General features: G+C 39.0%; 1 protein-coding gene across 1 annotated transcript in view; it reads right to left on the reverse strand.

The window, feature by feature from the left end:
- The window catches only part of SPOPL (speckle type BTB/POZ protein like), a 38,222-nt gene extending 23,362 nt beyond the window's left edge, over nucleotides 1-14,860 (reverse strand). The window contains exon 1 of the mRNA XM_087819872.1: nucleotides 14,747-14,860. The gene's annotated coding sequence lies outside the window, so the exon portion shown is untranslated. The remainder of the gene's footprint in view (nucleotides 1-14,746) is intronic.
- Nucleotides 14,861-15,437: the final 577 nt, after the last annotated feature.

Here is a 15,437-nt window from a genome sequence, read left to right on the forward strand (position 1 = left end):
AATAAAGGAGGCAAAATACAAGAGGTATATGAGTACTTTGCAGTGGTAAAGGTGGGGGGTGTTTCATGATTACATTCCAACATAGGAAATCAAGTCTGGAGAACCCTCTTTTCATTTAAGAATAATTAATGAGGAAAGAAAACCACATGACTCCTATAAAAATAAACTATGAGAGGGAAAAAGGGGAAGGATTTCATTCAAAATGGAGAAGAAAATATTTGCTCTATGCCTATACCCAATGAAACAGTGTGAAATGAGAAAACAAAGACCAAAGACAGGCACCTGAAAGATACATAGAATCAAAAAGACCTATAAAAGATATGAAATAATTTTAAACTACAAATGAAGCACATTAAATATCTGCAGTAGACTTGAAGTAGTGGCCTCGTGTTGCAGATGAACCTTGTTCAACCCTGCCCTATCCTATCTCTTGGTTGTCTCTCAAACCTTTGTTCTTGTCCAAGGAGGCTATTATTTTTTAATAGATCTCAAGAATTAAACATATGCCAGGACTTGTCAGTGCCCCAAATGGGAGGATGTCAACACCTAGATACAGGATGATTGGCAACCATGCTCTCAGGAAGCAGCTTCTAATAGTATGCAAATATATATAGTCCTGTGCGACCACAAGAGTAAGCCCTGCTACCTACCAGAGCCAGGTGATCTGGAGGTGTCCCTGGGTAGCAACTTCAAAAATAGGAGCTCAAGATGTGTATAAAACTCTTTTCTGGGAGATACCAGAAAGAGAAGCAAAGCAGAGGGAGAGCACCAAGAGGGTGCCCAGAGCCTTCAATCCTTGAGAGCAGCTATAAAGGACACTAGACATGTGTCAAACCTGAAGGCTGCCCCTCAGGCGAAAGCTCCAGGACAAGCAAAGAGGTCTCTTTCACAAAGACTGAGAGGTGTGCTTCAGTTTGTTATCTGTGCAGTGTGCTGGGGCTGGTAGCAGGCTAAATAAAGAAGAGGATCCAGGGATTTGGAAGATAAGATAGCAGAAAACACCCAATTAGAGCAGCAAAATAAATAAATAAATAAGAACAGTTAAGTGGACTTCAGGGGCAACATAAAGCATAACATCCTCTGCATTAGAGGGGTACCAGAAAGAGAAGAGAGAAAAGCAAGAAATTGAGAACACATTTTAAGAAATAATGACTAAAAACTTCCCTAACCTGGTGAAGGTAAAAGACACACAAGTCCAGGAAGCACAGAGTCCCAAACAAGATGAATCCAAAGAGCCCATACCCAAGACACATCATAATTAAAATGGTAAAGGTTAAAGACAGAAAGAAAATCTTAAAAGCAGGAAGAGGAAGACAACTACTTATAAGGGCACTCTCATTAGATGATTTCTCAAAAGAACATTTCAGGCCAGAAGGGACTGGCACAAAATATTCAAAGTGATGAAAAGCAAAAACCTACAACCAAGACTATCATACACAGCAAGGCTATCATTTAAAATTGAAGGATATTGAAATAAAGAGCTTCCCAGTCCAAAAAAACTAAAGGAGTTCATGACCACCAAACCAGTATTACAAGAAATGTTAAAGGAACTTACTTAAGAAGAAGAAAACAAGACCCATATACATGCTGTATATAAGAGACTTACTCAGAACAAAAGATACACACAGACTAAAAGTAGAGAGATAGAAAAAGATATTTCGTGCAAATGGAAACAAACAAAATGGCTGGGGTAGCAATACTTATATCAGATAAAAAAGACTTTAAAACAAAAGCTACAATAAGAGACAAAGACTATTACATAATGATAAAGGGATCAATACAAAAAGTAGATATAACCCTTGTAAACATTTATGCACCCAACATAGGAGCACCTAAATATATAAAGCAAATCTTTTTTTTTTTTTTGAGAATTTTTATGAGTTTATTTGAGCCAAACTGATGACAATTGCCAATATAAGGCAAATCTTGATGACATAAAGAAAGACATCAACAGTGATATAGTCATAGTAGGGGATTAAAACACCCCATTGGCACTAATGGATAAATCTTCCAGACCAAAAAATCAACAGAAAACAACGGCCTTAAAAGAACCACTAGACCAGATGGATTTAATTGATATTTTCAGAGAATGTCCTGTAAATAAAAGTATACAACACATAGTTTTATGCCTGTTTTCTGCTTTTTTTCCTGAATATGTGTTAAAGTTTCCTGTTACTTTGCATGTCTCACACATTTTGATTAAAAGCTGGACATTTTAGTTAATATCCTATAGTAACTTTGGATTCTGATATTTCTTTGAATTGTTTTCTTTTCAGTAATTTGCCGGGGGTTAACTGCATTATTTGTCTTCACCATACTGTGTGGCTGCTGATGTCTATGTTTGGCTTTTTATTTTTTGGCCTGGTTAGCAAAGCTACTGGCTGGCTGGCCCCTTTCCTTCAAACTGGGTTTGCTACTTTTAGCTGACAAAACCACAGGTTCCCCACCCCCAGCCCCAAATCCAATTTACCTATCTGGCAGAAAAGATACTTGGTTTTCCTGGCTAGCCCCAGGCTGGTAAAACTATGCTGGGGGTGTAAAAATGTGAGTTGGATATTTCTTTTACGCAAATTCATAGTTAATAAATATACTGAAAGAGTAATGATTCTCAGGCTTACCAGTTAGACATATATGAAAGGGCCCTGTCCTAGTCAATACTTCTGCCGGTGGCTCTGACATCATGAACCAATTTCAGAAACAATAAACCAAGAGAAGTATTTGTAATGCATATAACACATAAAGGGTTCATTTCCCTAATGTATAAAGAAGTCCTAAAAACTATAAAGAAAATGTAAAGAATATAAACAATACACAGAAAAAGAACTTGACTCATAATTAGACAACTACTAATTAAAACTAAATTAAGAAGTTATTTTTTAACCTATCAGACTGGCAACAATCCAAAAGATTGCTGAATATAAGCACAGGCACTCTCATATATTTCTAGTGGGTACATAAATTGTAAAGTTGATTTAATAATTTCCCTGTTCATTTTTTATGGTGAAATTTCTGACAAAAGAGGAAGCAAATGATAATAAGTAGCTGATCATTTTATGTAAAAAAGGAGATAGAGTTATTTGATGTCAATGAGAATCATTTATATGGTTCCTGACAACTAAGAATGATTTCAACCCTAGCCAGTTTGACCCAGTGGTTAGAGCGTCTGCCTGAGGACTGAAGGGTCCCAGGTTCAATTCTGGCCAAGGGCACATAGCTCAGTTGCAGGCTCGCCCCGCTCTGGGCCCATGCCAGAGGCAACCAATCAGTTGAGGATTAAAAAAAACACGAGAGAAATCAATTGAAGATTAAAAAAAAAGAGAGAGAAAAGAAATGAAGCAAAATGACCCGGGAAGAGCAATGTGTAAGGAGACCCTGGATTTTAATCTAGCCTTTTCTGAAATGAAGTAATATGTAATCAAACTAGACTTACTAAAAGGAAGCTATTGCCATCTAATTACCAGCCCTACGTCTCTTACAAGGAAATGCTTTGCAAAATCAACTGAGTTGTTCTTGTACCTCACAGGAACTCTTTAAGGACATGAATGCCATCTCAGGTCCTCTGCTCATGAGTTAATAATTCCAAGATTCTTACGACTAGCAATAATCAGTAAATCAGGGGTGGGGAACACCCGGCCCATGGGCTGTACACAGCCAGAACAATCATTTGGTCTGGCCCTGCCAAGGCCTCACCACAGAGGAGCAATTCCAGCCATCACATTAGGGGTGGGTTAATTAAATGTTTGACCAAATATAGCAGGCTAATTTTTAAGTTGATAATTTTGTATAGGCCACGAATGATATTATAAATACCCAAATGGTCCTTGGCAGAAAAAAGGTTCCCCATCCCTGCAGTAGATGAACATGAATATGTACAGGTATTTATCAACCTTGGAATAGTGCTTTGCAGCAGTAAGAAATTAAGTCAGATATAAAAATATTAGCTATAAAAAGGCACATAAAAATGTTGAAAAGGGAAAACTATGGGCTTATCTGTAGTTATGAATCTAGACGTGTTTTAATAGAAGAAATCAACAACTAATTATGATGCCCAAAAGGTACAAGAATGGTGATTCCCTACATGTAATTCTAACAATCTGCATTCATTGAGGGATGTGAAGAGACTAACCACAATCCTAACACTGAAAAGACTACACGGCAGAAATATTTTTTGCATCCTTGGTTTTCAGTATACAATTTGATATGAAAAATACATATTAGCAACACTGCCTCTGGGACACAAGGAAAAAATCCATAAATAACAAGAAATTAAATATAAAAACACTATGCTGTGCGCATGAGATAAAACTTTCTCATTTTACTTTCAAAGTTCTGAAAACTGAGAAAGCTCTACTGTGTATACAGTGTTTCCCTTATTTAATGAGTAGCAAAACCTCACAAAATAATGAATGAATGAAGTATGCCAAGTCAAGTAAAAGCAAGTACATTTCAGCATTGTGTAATTAAAGCTTTGGGCCAGTGTTGCAAACTCACTCAATAAAAGAGCCTATAAAACTTTTCCCCAGCTTGCAAAACCTTCAACCCTTTCCCATGTTTAGCAAGTTAGGCAGAAGTGCACCATTTGTCAGAAAGCCAGTAAACTATACAGTGACAAGGCAACCAGAATTATCCAATGGGTTTGGTGAAAATAAACATGTCTCTATTACTTTCCCTTGGTGTGCACATGGGAGGAGTATGAGGGTATGAGTGGGAAGAGGAATTAGATTTTTTTTTAAAAACTAGCCTATCCACAATACAATACCCCTTTACACTCACCAGGGTGGCTAAATAAAAGTGAAAATATCAAGCAAATACTGCAAAGTAGTTTGAACAAATGGAACTCTCACTACTGATGAGACTATAAAAATTGGTACAACCACTTTGGGTAATATGTTATATACTAAAACTAAACATAAACACACACACTATGGCCCAACAATTTCACTACAAGGTACATATCCTAAAGAAATGCTTACATATGTACCAAAAGATATGTACAAGAATATTCGATAGGGGCACTATTCATTGTGGCTCAAAACTGGAAACCACCTAGATGTTCATCAACAGTAGAACGAATAAATTATGGTATATACAGTCATAGAAGAGAACACTACAGAGCAACAAGAATGAATAAGCTACTGTTACACACCACATGGATGGATCACATCAAAATAAATGTTTAAGGTAAGAAGCCAGCTACTTGGGTGTTCATGGTGTGTAGTGCTATATGCATGTCTTTGAATGTATATTTCAATAAAAGGTTACTTAAAATTAAAAAGCAAAAAATATTTAATAAATAAGCAACTCTGATGCCTAGATATTCACAATAAAAATCCTGTTCCTAAGTGCCATGTTCCCATCATCCTCAATTTGGGACGGAACACTTTTTTGAACCTTCCCTCATGCTAATTTAAGAGATTTTTATATTAAAACAAAGAGTGCTATATTAAGGTAATAGAATGTAATAGTCAAATCCTTTTTAGGAGAAAACACTAATTTGAAAAAACTTTTAACACCTAAGTTCTCTCCCTCCACCACTGCACTACCTTCATCACACTTGATCTTCATCTCTCTTCTATCTGTGAAGTGGTCACTCTTTTCTGCCACTTATTTAGTACAAACATTTGAAAATTAATCACCTTCCCTTGCAGGGTAGTTGTGAGGATTAAAATAAATAATAATAAAAAGAGTATAGCCAAGTAGCTCAGTTGGTTAGAACATCATCCTGATATGTCAAGGTTGCAGTTTCAATAGCCGGTCAGGGCACATACAGGAATCAACCAGTGAATGCATAAGTAAGTGGAACAAATCAATGTCTCTGACTCTTCCTTCCTTTCTCTAAAATAAATCAATTAATTTTTAATTTTATTTTTTAACGTGTGTGTATATAACGATATCAGCACTATGCCTAAGCACTCAATGACTAGACAGGATTAATAACACCTCAATAGTAAGTCTGTAAGTCAAGGGCTGCTCCCAGTTCATCAACTGTAAACACAAAACCTGGCATTTAATGGTTGGTTAATAACTATTTGTGGAGTAGATGAATATGAGCTCAAAAAGGAAAAAGAACAAAATGAAAACAAGGCAAAAGTGAGAATGTGGGGAAAAATCAAGAAGTTCAAAGAAAGGTCAGAACCTATTTTTGTTATCTGGGTATATAGCAAGATTTTTAAATCTCGAGATGAAGCAACAAAATCATATACATATAAAACCATTAAAAATAAACAAAAACTGCTTCAATATTACTTTTCTTCCGTATACTTCATAATGCAGAAGTGGGATGTTTTAAAACATGTTTCTTTAATATTGGAACCCTTTAAAAATATTTCTGAATAAATTCCTTATGAAGTTGACAGGAATCATAAGTATATTACAGGTTACTTTTAAGACATCATCACAGCACATCAATATTCTGACTAAATATGTCATAACAGATGAAAGAACAGATTTCAGCTGAACCTATAAGTATTATTTTTATGAAAATAAAAATGCAATTTAGATATCAAAATTGTCAAGACTGCAATCTTACTTTATTTTCAAAGACAAATCAATAAAATATTTTAATCATTTTGTGCACAAAATGTCAATGAATCATTTGATAAGGCCTCTTTCTCCTCCATTTTAAGCATAGCATCTGATATATCTCAGAACAGAAATAGTACTACTGCTTTTCATTAACCAACATTTAGACAAAGCACTAAACTATGTGGAAAGCACTATTCTAAATGTAAATATAACTCATTAAGTTCTTAGAACAGCTCTTGAGATAGGTACTATTATCATTTCCATTTTACAGATGAGAACATTGAAGTAGAAATGCTAACTAAGTAACTTGCCTTAAGTCACAAAGCAAAAGCTTTAAATAGCAGACTGATGCAGTCTTAACCTCTATGCTATGCTACCTGGAGAGCTCTGAAGTAAAGCAGAACGAAACTTATTCTTACTTCACCTGATATTGGGAGGTTAGTTATTTTGAAGACCTTGGGTGTTAACCATAAAATGACATAATACTAATGCCACATTTCATTAATTCTAAGAAACCCATTTTTTTTTTCATATTCTAGCATTTCTGAAATTGATGGCATTTTACAATCCCAACTGACAGTGCCCTCCCCTCTTTGGGGTACAAAAAATAATGGAGCATATGGTAACTGATGCCAAGTACCATTCAAAACTGATTATCTACACCTCGTGGGTTAGTATTAAGTAGTAAATGAAATAAAATAACTAAGGTACTTAATACTGTATGGTACAAGCGCCGTAAAAAGGGTAGTTCTATCCTTTCAACCAAAATGACCTGAGGAAATTCCATGTAAAGGTATCTTTACACTAGAGTAAGTTGTCAGTTTCTGAGGCCCATGTTCAAAAAACCCTGGTTATACTCTGATAGGAAAAAAAAATTGGTTTCATTACACAATTTGATGAATAATTTTTATAAAGGACTTGGGGTGGAGCAAGGCAGACAGACAAAACAACAGTGGAAATAAGAAACCTGAGAAAAAAATAATCAACAGTGAAGCATAAATCAAGGCACTCCCAAAACACCAGTTGATTCAAGTCAGTTCTCAAATATCATTGATAAAATATTCACACGAAAAAGTAGTTTTGTATCTTCAAAAATACACTTTGAATGCAATCAGAAATGACCAAATCTGTTTAGTGTGTGCCTATACTCCACTTGAGCTTCTCTAACAAAATTAGACATGACTGAACTGCCATGTTGAATAACTGGTTAATAAAGGTTCAAACCAATCCTAAGAGTTACCAACAAAAAAATTTAACTAAATAAAATTCAATTTATTTAACTATTTGATAGCTTCCTGTGTTGATACTTGCCTGGACAATTTCAGGATGAATTTATATTAAATTTTGTGTTTTGTTTTGTTTCGGTGTTATGAAAACTATTTACCTTTCAAGGGAATTTCCCACTCCAAAACACCAGAAATTATATCCAAATTACATTGGGGGGGAAAAATGCCTTAGCAATTGCACTCTTTACCTTAAAAATCAATTATTTGGGGGGCAGAGAGGATACATGAAAGGAGGAGTACGAGTGTATTTTACACAAGAAAAAAACTTAAACTTGTTTCAGAAACCATACCCAAACAGAAAACAATTTTTTTTAGTTAACAAATCTCAAATAATATTTAAAAAGCATTATACTAATTCTCAGTTTCATTAGAACCTTTAGATCTTGCATTACTAATATGTGAACCCTTCTTTTTGGTCTTGAACCGTTATTCCCAATTATTTTTATTCCTGTATCTAATAAAGGATGAAAGCAAATATGAAAACCACAAAGGAGTTTATGCACAGGAGAGAGGGGGTCAGGGAGGGGGGATCTTCTAAGCACATTCGTACTGCACATGTGAATTACAGTATTTTTACCATACTTTTCTTCAGGTATACAAACAACCTATCCCAACCATAGTTTGAAGGTAATGCAATTTTACATTTGTAGATAAATTTTTTAAATCTACCTTCTACCTACGTAATCTGTTTCACAACATAATTCAGAATACAATGGTAATAATTGTTCTGGAAAAGGGTGCCTGTCTTTAAAAACCATAATAATATATAAAAAACTTAGTTCTTACACAAGAATTTAGTAAGATTTTAAAAACTAAAAATCAGGGAGACGGTAATAGCAAAAAAATATTAGAGCCAGTGAGAACTAATAAAAATAAATTTTAAAAGTTAGAATTTTCTTAATATAAAATTTAAGGAAGACTGCCTTAGCAGATGCTTCTACAATAACACAAAGAAGGTATTTCAGAAGCAAGTTTTGATATAGCCCACCTCCTTTTATTTTAAAGCAGATGTCTCCTAGAGCCTTTATTTACTGTTTTTACAATCCATTTTAACTTCATTTTCCCTTCTAACAGACTATTTTTATGAGACTTTGATCTTGCCAATTAAGGTTTTGCCAACTACAGTTTTCTTTAGAAAGTAATCCTTACAGATGAACTGTTTTCTACAATGGTGCAAAAGTAAAGTCTAAGGATGCTGAGATGTTGTGACAACTGAAATAGTATTTAAGGTATCAAGGAACTGTTGTTATTCTACTGAACACCAACGTACCATCACTGACCATATACCTGAGGTTTAGCAGTAAACTCTTAGCAATCCTTATCAAGGCCTTCATTTTTAAGTCTCTAAATTTGAGGAAAAAATTATATGTGTAAAATTTCTCCCATAAAAAAAAAAAATCACTGAAACATAAATGAAATACTATTTAAGTAATACTATTAGTTACTTACTGATTCTATAAGTATAGGTGTAATATATAAAATATAAAGCTAACCAGGAAAAAAAAAATAGCACTTGGACAATAAATACAAAGATAATCTTTAATTTTTGAAGATATTCAAAAGACATCTCCATGTTTGGTGACTATATGAGTGCTGATAATATTAATTAAAATGGCAAACAGAAAAGAGGTACAAGTTCAAGAGAAAATCTTTTGAATGACATGGCCAACCTCATTAATCTACCATCCATATGCTAGAGCCACAAGTCCTTGCATTTGTATGCTTTCAAAATACCAAGAATATAATTTCTTTAAACTCTTCTACCACTGCTTCGCTGTCTCCACCTCTCCACTAGTCTTTTGGAAACACTCTGCTGAAGTGTCATTTTCCTTAGAAGGCCTTCCCTAATGCACCTTTTCTCTGTGCTTCCAAGGCAACCTGAGTAAACTGCTATGACAGCTCTGATCACACTACAATAACAGTATTTAATTGTTCATTGCCCCCAGTCTCTGAGTCTAATGACATTCCTAAAAGTCTAGTATTCAATGCCTCATAAGTAGTACTTACAATACATATTCTGGCCCGGCCAGTGTGGCTCAGTAGTTGAGCACTGACATATGAACCAGGAGATCATGGTTTGATTCCCAGTAAGGGCACATGCCCAGGTTGTGGGCTCCATCCCCAGTGGGGGGCATGCAGGAGGCAGCCGATCAATGACTCTCATCACTGATGTCTCTCTCTCTCTCTCTCTCTCCCCCTTCCTCTCTCTGAAGTAAAAAAAAAAAAAAATTTAAAAAATATATTGTTTGAATATGTCCTGAATGAGTTTGAGATGCATATAAGAATATCTAGATGTTGATAAATAGAAACACGAGTCGGAGCTCAGGATGGCAGACATGGCTGAGGCTACAGATTTAAGTTTATTCTAAATTTAGGACTGTTGCTTTGGCAGATTAAAACAAAATTCATCATCAAATACTTTACAGATGAACGGACTACTGAGAAATACGTAATTTTCTTCACGTTGCTAAATAAAATGTGTACTTCTTAGTTCCAACTTAAATTTATTTCTCAGCTTCATTCAACATAGTTGATCAGCCACTCCCTCCTTGTCCCCCCTCTCCTTTTTTAACAGTCTATTGCCTTGGCCTCAGTGATGCCAAGGAAAATTTCCTCCGACCTCTGGCTACACCTTCTCAGTCTCCTTTACTCCATTTATTTTTCCCTATGTTTAAATATTGAAGATTCATAGGGGACTATGTCCCTATATCTTCTCTCTCTAAACTTTCTCCTTAGGCAATCTTACCCTCCACCTCCCATACTATGACATCAATTATAAGCTACACTGTCTATTCCCAATTGTATTATGATCAATATCCACCCCCTCCCAGAAACTAACAAACAAAAAACTACTCCTTTCCCAGTATCCCCTGTATTAGGTACAAGAACTACTTACCCTGGAAATCAGCCTTCTCCTCTCCCCAGACCCCCAAATCTAATCCACTACCAAATCCTATCAATTTTACTTTGCAAATATTTGTCAAATCCAGCTACTTTATATCTATCACCACCACACTGGACCAAGATTCCATCATCTCTTGCCTAAATTGCTATAAAGGCCAAACTCAATTCTACTCAAAGTGGTCAGTGGACCAACAGTTTCACAAACTATTTATTATTAATGGTCTGAGACAAGGTAAAAACTAACAGGAATCATTTAGAAGTTTTTATAGCAATTTGACACTGACACAACATTCTATTGTGTTACTAAAGTGCCAGTACGTATTAGAAACTAAAACAAACACAAACAGTCCTTAACCAGATAATTTTGAGTAGCACTGGCCTAACTGGTCTCCATTTTTACAGTTAGTTGCCTCTCCAATCTGTCCTCCACAGAGCAACCAACTGAAGTTTTTAAAACAAAAATATAAGTAACTTACTCAGCTGTTTAACGTTCTCCAGTGCTTCCTATTTCTCTTAGGATTAAGTACAAAATGCTTAGCAATGACCGACCATTGTGACCTGCTCCAGTCTCATTTCACATCACCCAGCCTCACATGCTAAGGTCCAGCCACTACAGGACTTTCCAGTTCTGGAAAGCTGAAATCACCAACAATACTTGGGTAACTCCAGTTGCTTCTTAGTCATTTCTTCAGAGAAGCATTCCCTGATACATTAGCAGGCTCCCACTGTCTACAATAAGTTTCCCTTGTGGTAGTAATCACAACTATAATTGTAATTATTTGTTTAGTTACTTTATTCCCCAACAGACTTTTGCCTCCATGCATACAGGTACACTCCATTCGCATGTGTCACCAGAGCCTAGCACAGTGCCTGGCACAAAATCAGTTGTTCAATAAACTTTTGCTAAGTGAATTAACTCCAAGTCAGGAAACAAAACAGTGAGCTGGACCACCAAACAGAAATGCTTTCAGTACCTAGTCATATATAAGACCTAGGATAAGTCTGTATACAGGTGCTTTACAAAAGATAAATCTTTTTAAATTTCCTAAACCTAAAAAGACAGGGAAATCTGTAAAAAATAAACAAACAAACAAACAACAAAAAGGAAAAAAGAAAAAGATTTTTCAGAAAGATGGAGAGCCATGTCTATAGTAATCATCAAGGAATTGGGAAGTCTGAGAGGTGATAGGCTCTACAACCATATTTCCTGGCGCTGCTATTTACTTAGCTGTTTGACTTTGTGGATTGTGGAAGTTAAGTAATCTGTTTCTCAGGTTCCTCATTTGTGAGACAGAGCTATAATAAAGCCTTCTTCAAAGGATTGGCATGAAGTTTAAACAAGTTTATATAAATATCTGAAACAGTGCTTGGCACAGTGTTTTGTCAATGTTAGAGATTATCATTATCTTTAATATTACCATTGTTGCCATATTACCATTGTAGAATTATTATTCTCTAATGAAGTATTTGTCAACCAAGGTTCTGTAAGAATTAAACCCTACAGAAACTGAATTAAGTGACTACTTCCTCAGTCCTCTCTCTCAAGGATGGTACACACAGCTAGTGCCATTTTAGGTACATAGGAGAAGAGTTAATTCATTACATACCTTGGATGCCTTATAGCATTAAGGCTTGATACTCACTGGAACCCTGGTTGGGAAGGGCTCTTTCTTGTGTATCCCCAATGCCTGGCATGAAGTAGGTGCTCATTAAATATTTTTGGAAAGAATGAATATTTACAAAACCAAAGGAGCAGTGCTTAGCACAGAGGAGATGCAAATGCCAATTTTACTGCACCCCTTCAAAAGTCTGATTCTAGAGGAGTCATTTTTCTTGAACCAGAGCTGCCTGTATTATTCAAAGCCAAAAGCACAAAATACAGAAAGTAGAAAAGCCAAGAAACAAATAAACCAATGTTGGCAGGAACCATTTGGAAATAGTAAGAGGTAAAAGATGGGTAGAATTCGGATATGCAGGGGAAAGGGCATAGGTTATTCTAGGCCAAAGTAGCACAAGCAAAGGCAGTGTCACCTAAAGTCTGGAGTACATTCTACTGTTGACACAAAAGTGATATTAAGCTATAAACGGGCAAACACTTTTATTCTTATAGTTGCATATGCACATAACTTTATGTGTAAATAGGACAGCAATTTGTGATTTCAAAATTTTACTATTTATAACTTAAACAGTACCTATTTGAATTTTTTAAGTGAGTTGTAAAAAAAATGTATTAAGAAAATAATAATTCACAGGAGGCAAACAAATAGGACAAAAACTGTCAGGGTTTTAAAGAGTAAAATTGGGGAAACATCAAGGCATGGTCATGTGAATAACATGTTAAGAGAGAAAAGCCACCAGTCTTCTGAATAAAATCAAAGCTCTATCTTGAGTAGCAATTCAACATAAAGGACAAATGGATGTGAAGAGGCCTTCCAGTTTTGAGTATTTAACTTGTAGTACTAAAATTTGTATCTATAAAATCCTCATTTTCCACTATGATATTTCTGCTAAATAGTTCGACTTCAATTATTCTCAAAACACAGGTAAAATTTTTAAATTTCCAAGCAGGTATCTGAAATTGGGGCTGACCTGCTTGTAGCCCAGTAACTTACCTGAAAATAGTAAGCTAAAACTCTGTACTTCTCATACCAGAAGAAATTACTTTATACAGTAACAAAATATGAATCATATTTATATCAAAAAGGGTGTTAAAGGAAAAAGAGCAAAAAGGCAGCTTTCAATTCCCATCTTCCTCTCTCAAAATTAACCTACCAAGAGTCAAACCAAGTCAAGAGATAATGATGAAGAACATTATTGGACGCTTACCAAGTGCCAGGCACTGTTGCAATTTACCTGCATTAAGTTATGCAATTATCACCACTTTCTTATGAAATATATACCACTATCCCCATTTTATAGTTGTAAGAATACTGAGGCACAGGGAGATTACATATCTTGCCCAAGGCCAGTGCTGGTAGATGGCAAGGCAGCGGTTTAGATCCTGGCAGTTCAGCTAGAGTCTGAGCTCTCAACCACCAGGCACCATTTCTCTCAAGAATAACAGGATGATCATTTGAAATACTCCCCTTTTCCCATTATGGCACAAGACATGTAATTTTTCAAGGGATGAACCTTTTACTCCGTAAGTTTCCAGTCTAAGAAGCAGTGGATGCTACTGTAAGTTAAAGCTGGGAAGATGAGTATTTTAATGGAACCATCTAGGCCCAGGATTATTCAAATATAGACAAAGCACCAGAAGACCCAAAAGTACGGCTGAATGACACTGCTCGCAGAGAAAGAAGCCAAAAGTTGGGGTGGACAAAAGGGGAATCTTATTTCTACTGGATCTTCTGCTTTGAGGGAGAAAATCCTATCATCCCCTTCTCTTTATACTACGCGAGTTTACACACTCAAGGAGAGAAGAATTAGGAGAAAAGGCAGCAGAAGGGAACAGAAAGGGGGCAAGTCGAGACCTGGACTAGAGCCGCGGTTAGCCTCCCGCACCTGGGGGAATGGGAGGACCCGCGAGCGGGGGATCCGTGCTCGGAGGAGGGAGGCACGGAGTGGTGGCTCGGTGCCGAGGATTCACCCTAACACGGGTAACAGGGTGACAATTCCGAGTGTATACGCTTAAGGTGAGGTAGGGATGTGGACCCCGGAGGGAAGGAATAAATGGGCGGGCGTGGAGCTACAGGGGTACAGAGGAGAACGGGGACCGGGGAGGGACAGGGGCCAGGCGTGTGGGGTCCTGGCGGGCCGAGGCTGGGGAGTCAATGGGTGCACGGCGGGCGCGGGGAGGGGGAGTCCCAGGGGAGGGAGAGACTCGCGGGGGAGGGCGGCGCGGGGGGCGGAGGGTGGGGCTGAGGGGCGGGGGAGGAAGGCGAGCCCCGAGGGAGGGGGAGGCTGCCGAGCAGCGGGGTCCCAGGCCAATGGGAAGGGGCGCGGCGAGTGGGGAGGCCGGCCGGCGAGTCCGCGGGCCAGCGGCGGGGGCTGCGGCGGCGACCCCGGAGTGGGGGGGCGCGGACACCTACCCGGACGTGCGGGACCGCGCCGGGCAGTCCCGGCGGCGGCTCCTCTCCGGCTGAGGCGGCGACGGCGGCGGCCCCGAGAGCCCGAGGCGGCGGCGGCCGTGGAAGCAAAGGTGATGGCGGCGAGTCCCTGTGGCGGCCGCCTCCGCCGAGCCGCATCCCTCCTCCCCAGCCCGCCCTCCTTCCCTATCTCCCGGTCCTAAACTTCTTCCCCGGGATAAACAAACCCGCCGCCAGGGGCGGCCGCCTCCGCCGCTCCCGCTCCCGCCCCCGCGCAGCCCCCCCACCCCCCGCCCCGGGCCCGTCCGGGCTCCGGCTTCCGAGTCGCGGTGCCAGTCCCAGCCCCAGCCCGCCAGGGCGCGTGCGCGCGGCGTCGGCGCCGGCGCCGGCTCTCGGGGCTCGCCCGCCCTCCCCCGGCGCCGGGCACTTCCGGGCCAGCCCGGATCTACCGCCGGGGTCTGGAGGCAGCCGCGGCCGCCCGCGCCGGGCCCGGCTCCCGGCCCCGCTGCCTGGAGGAGGCGGCCCAGGGCCTTGGCCTGCGGGGACCCGCTCCGGCCCAGCCCACACCTGCCCTTCCCTTCCCTTCCCTGAAAAGCGCGCTGGTGACGCCTCCTCACTGGCCTGGCTGACCCGGGTGGGCCGCGGAAGGCAGCGCCGTTTCTGCGCACGGTTTCCTCGGACCGCCCGGGCTGGA

This window comes from Miniopterus natalensis, chromosome 8 (assembly GCF_054644295.1).
Source record: "Miniopterus natalensis isolate mMinNat1 chromosome 8, mMinNat1.hap1, whole genome shotgun sequence".
Classification (NCBI taxonomy): Eukaryota; Metazoa; Chordata; class Mammalia; order Chiroptera; family Miniopteridae; genus Miniopterus; species Miniopterus natalensis.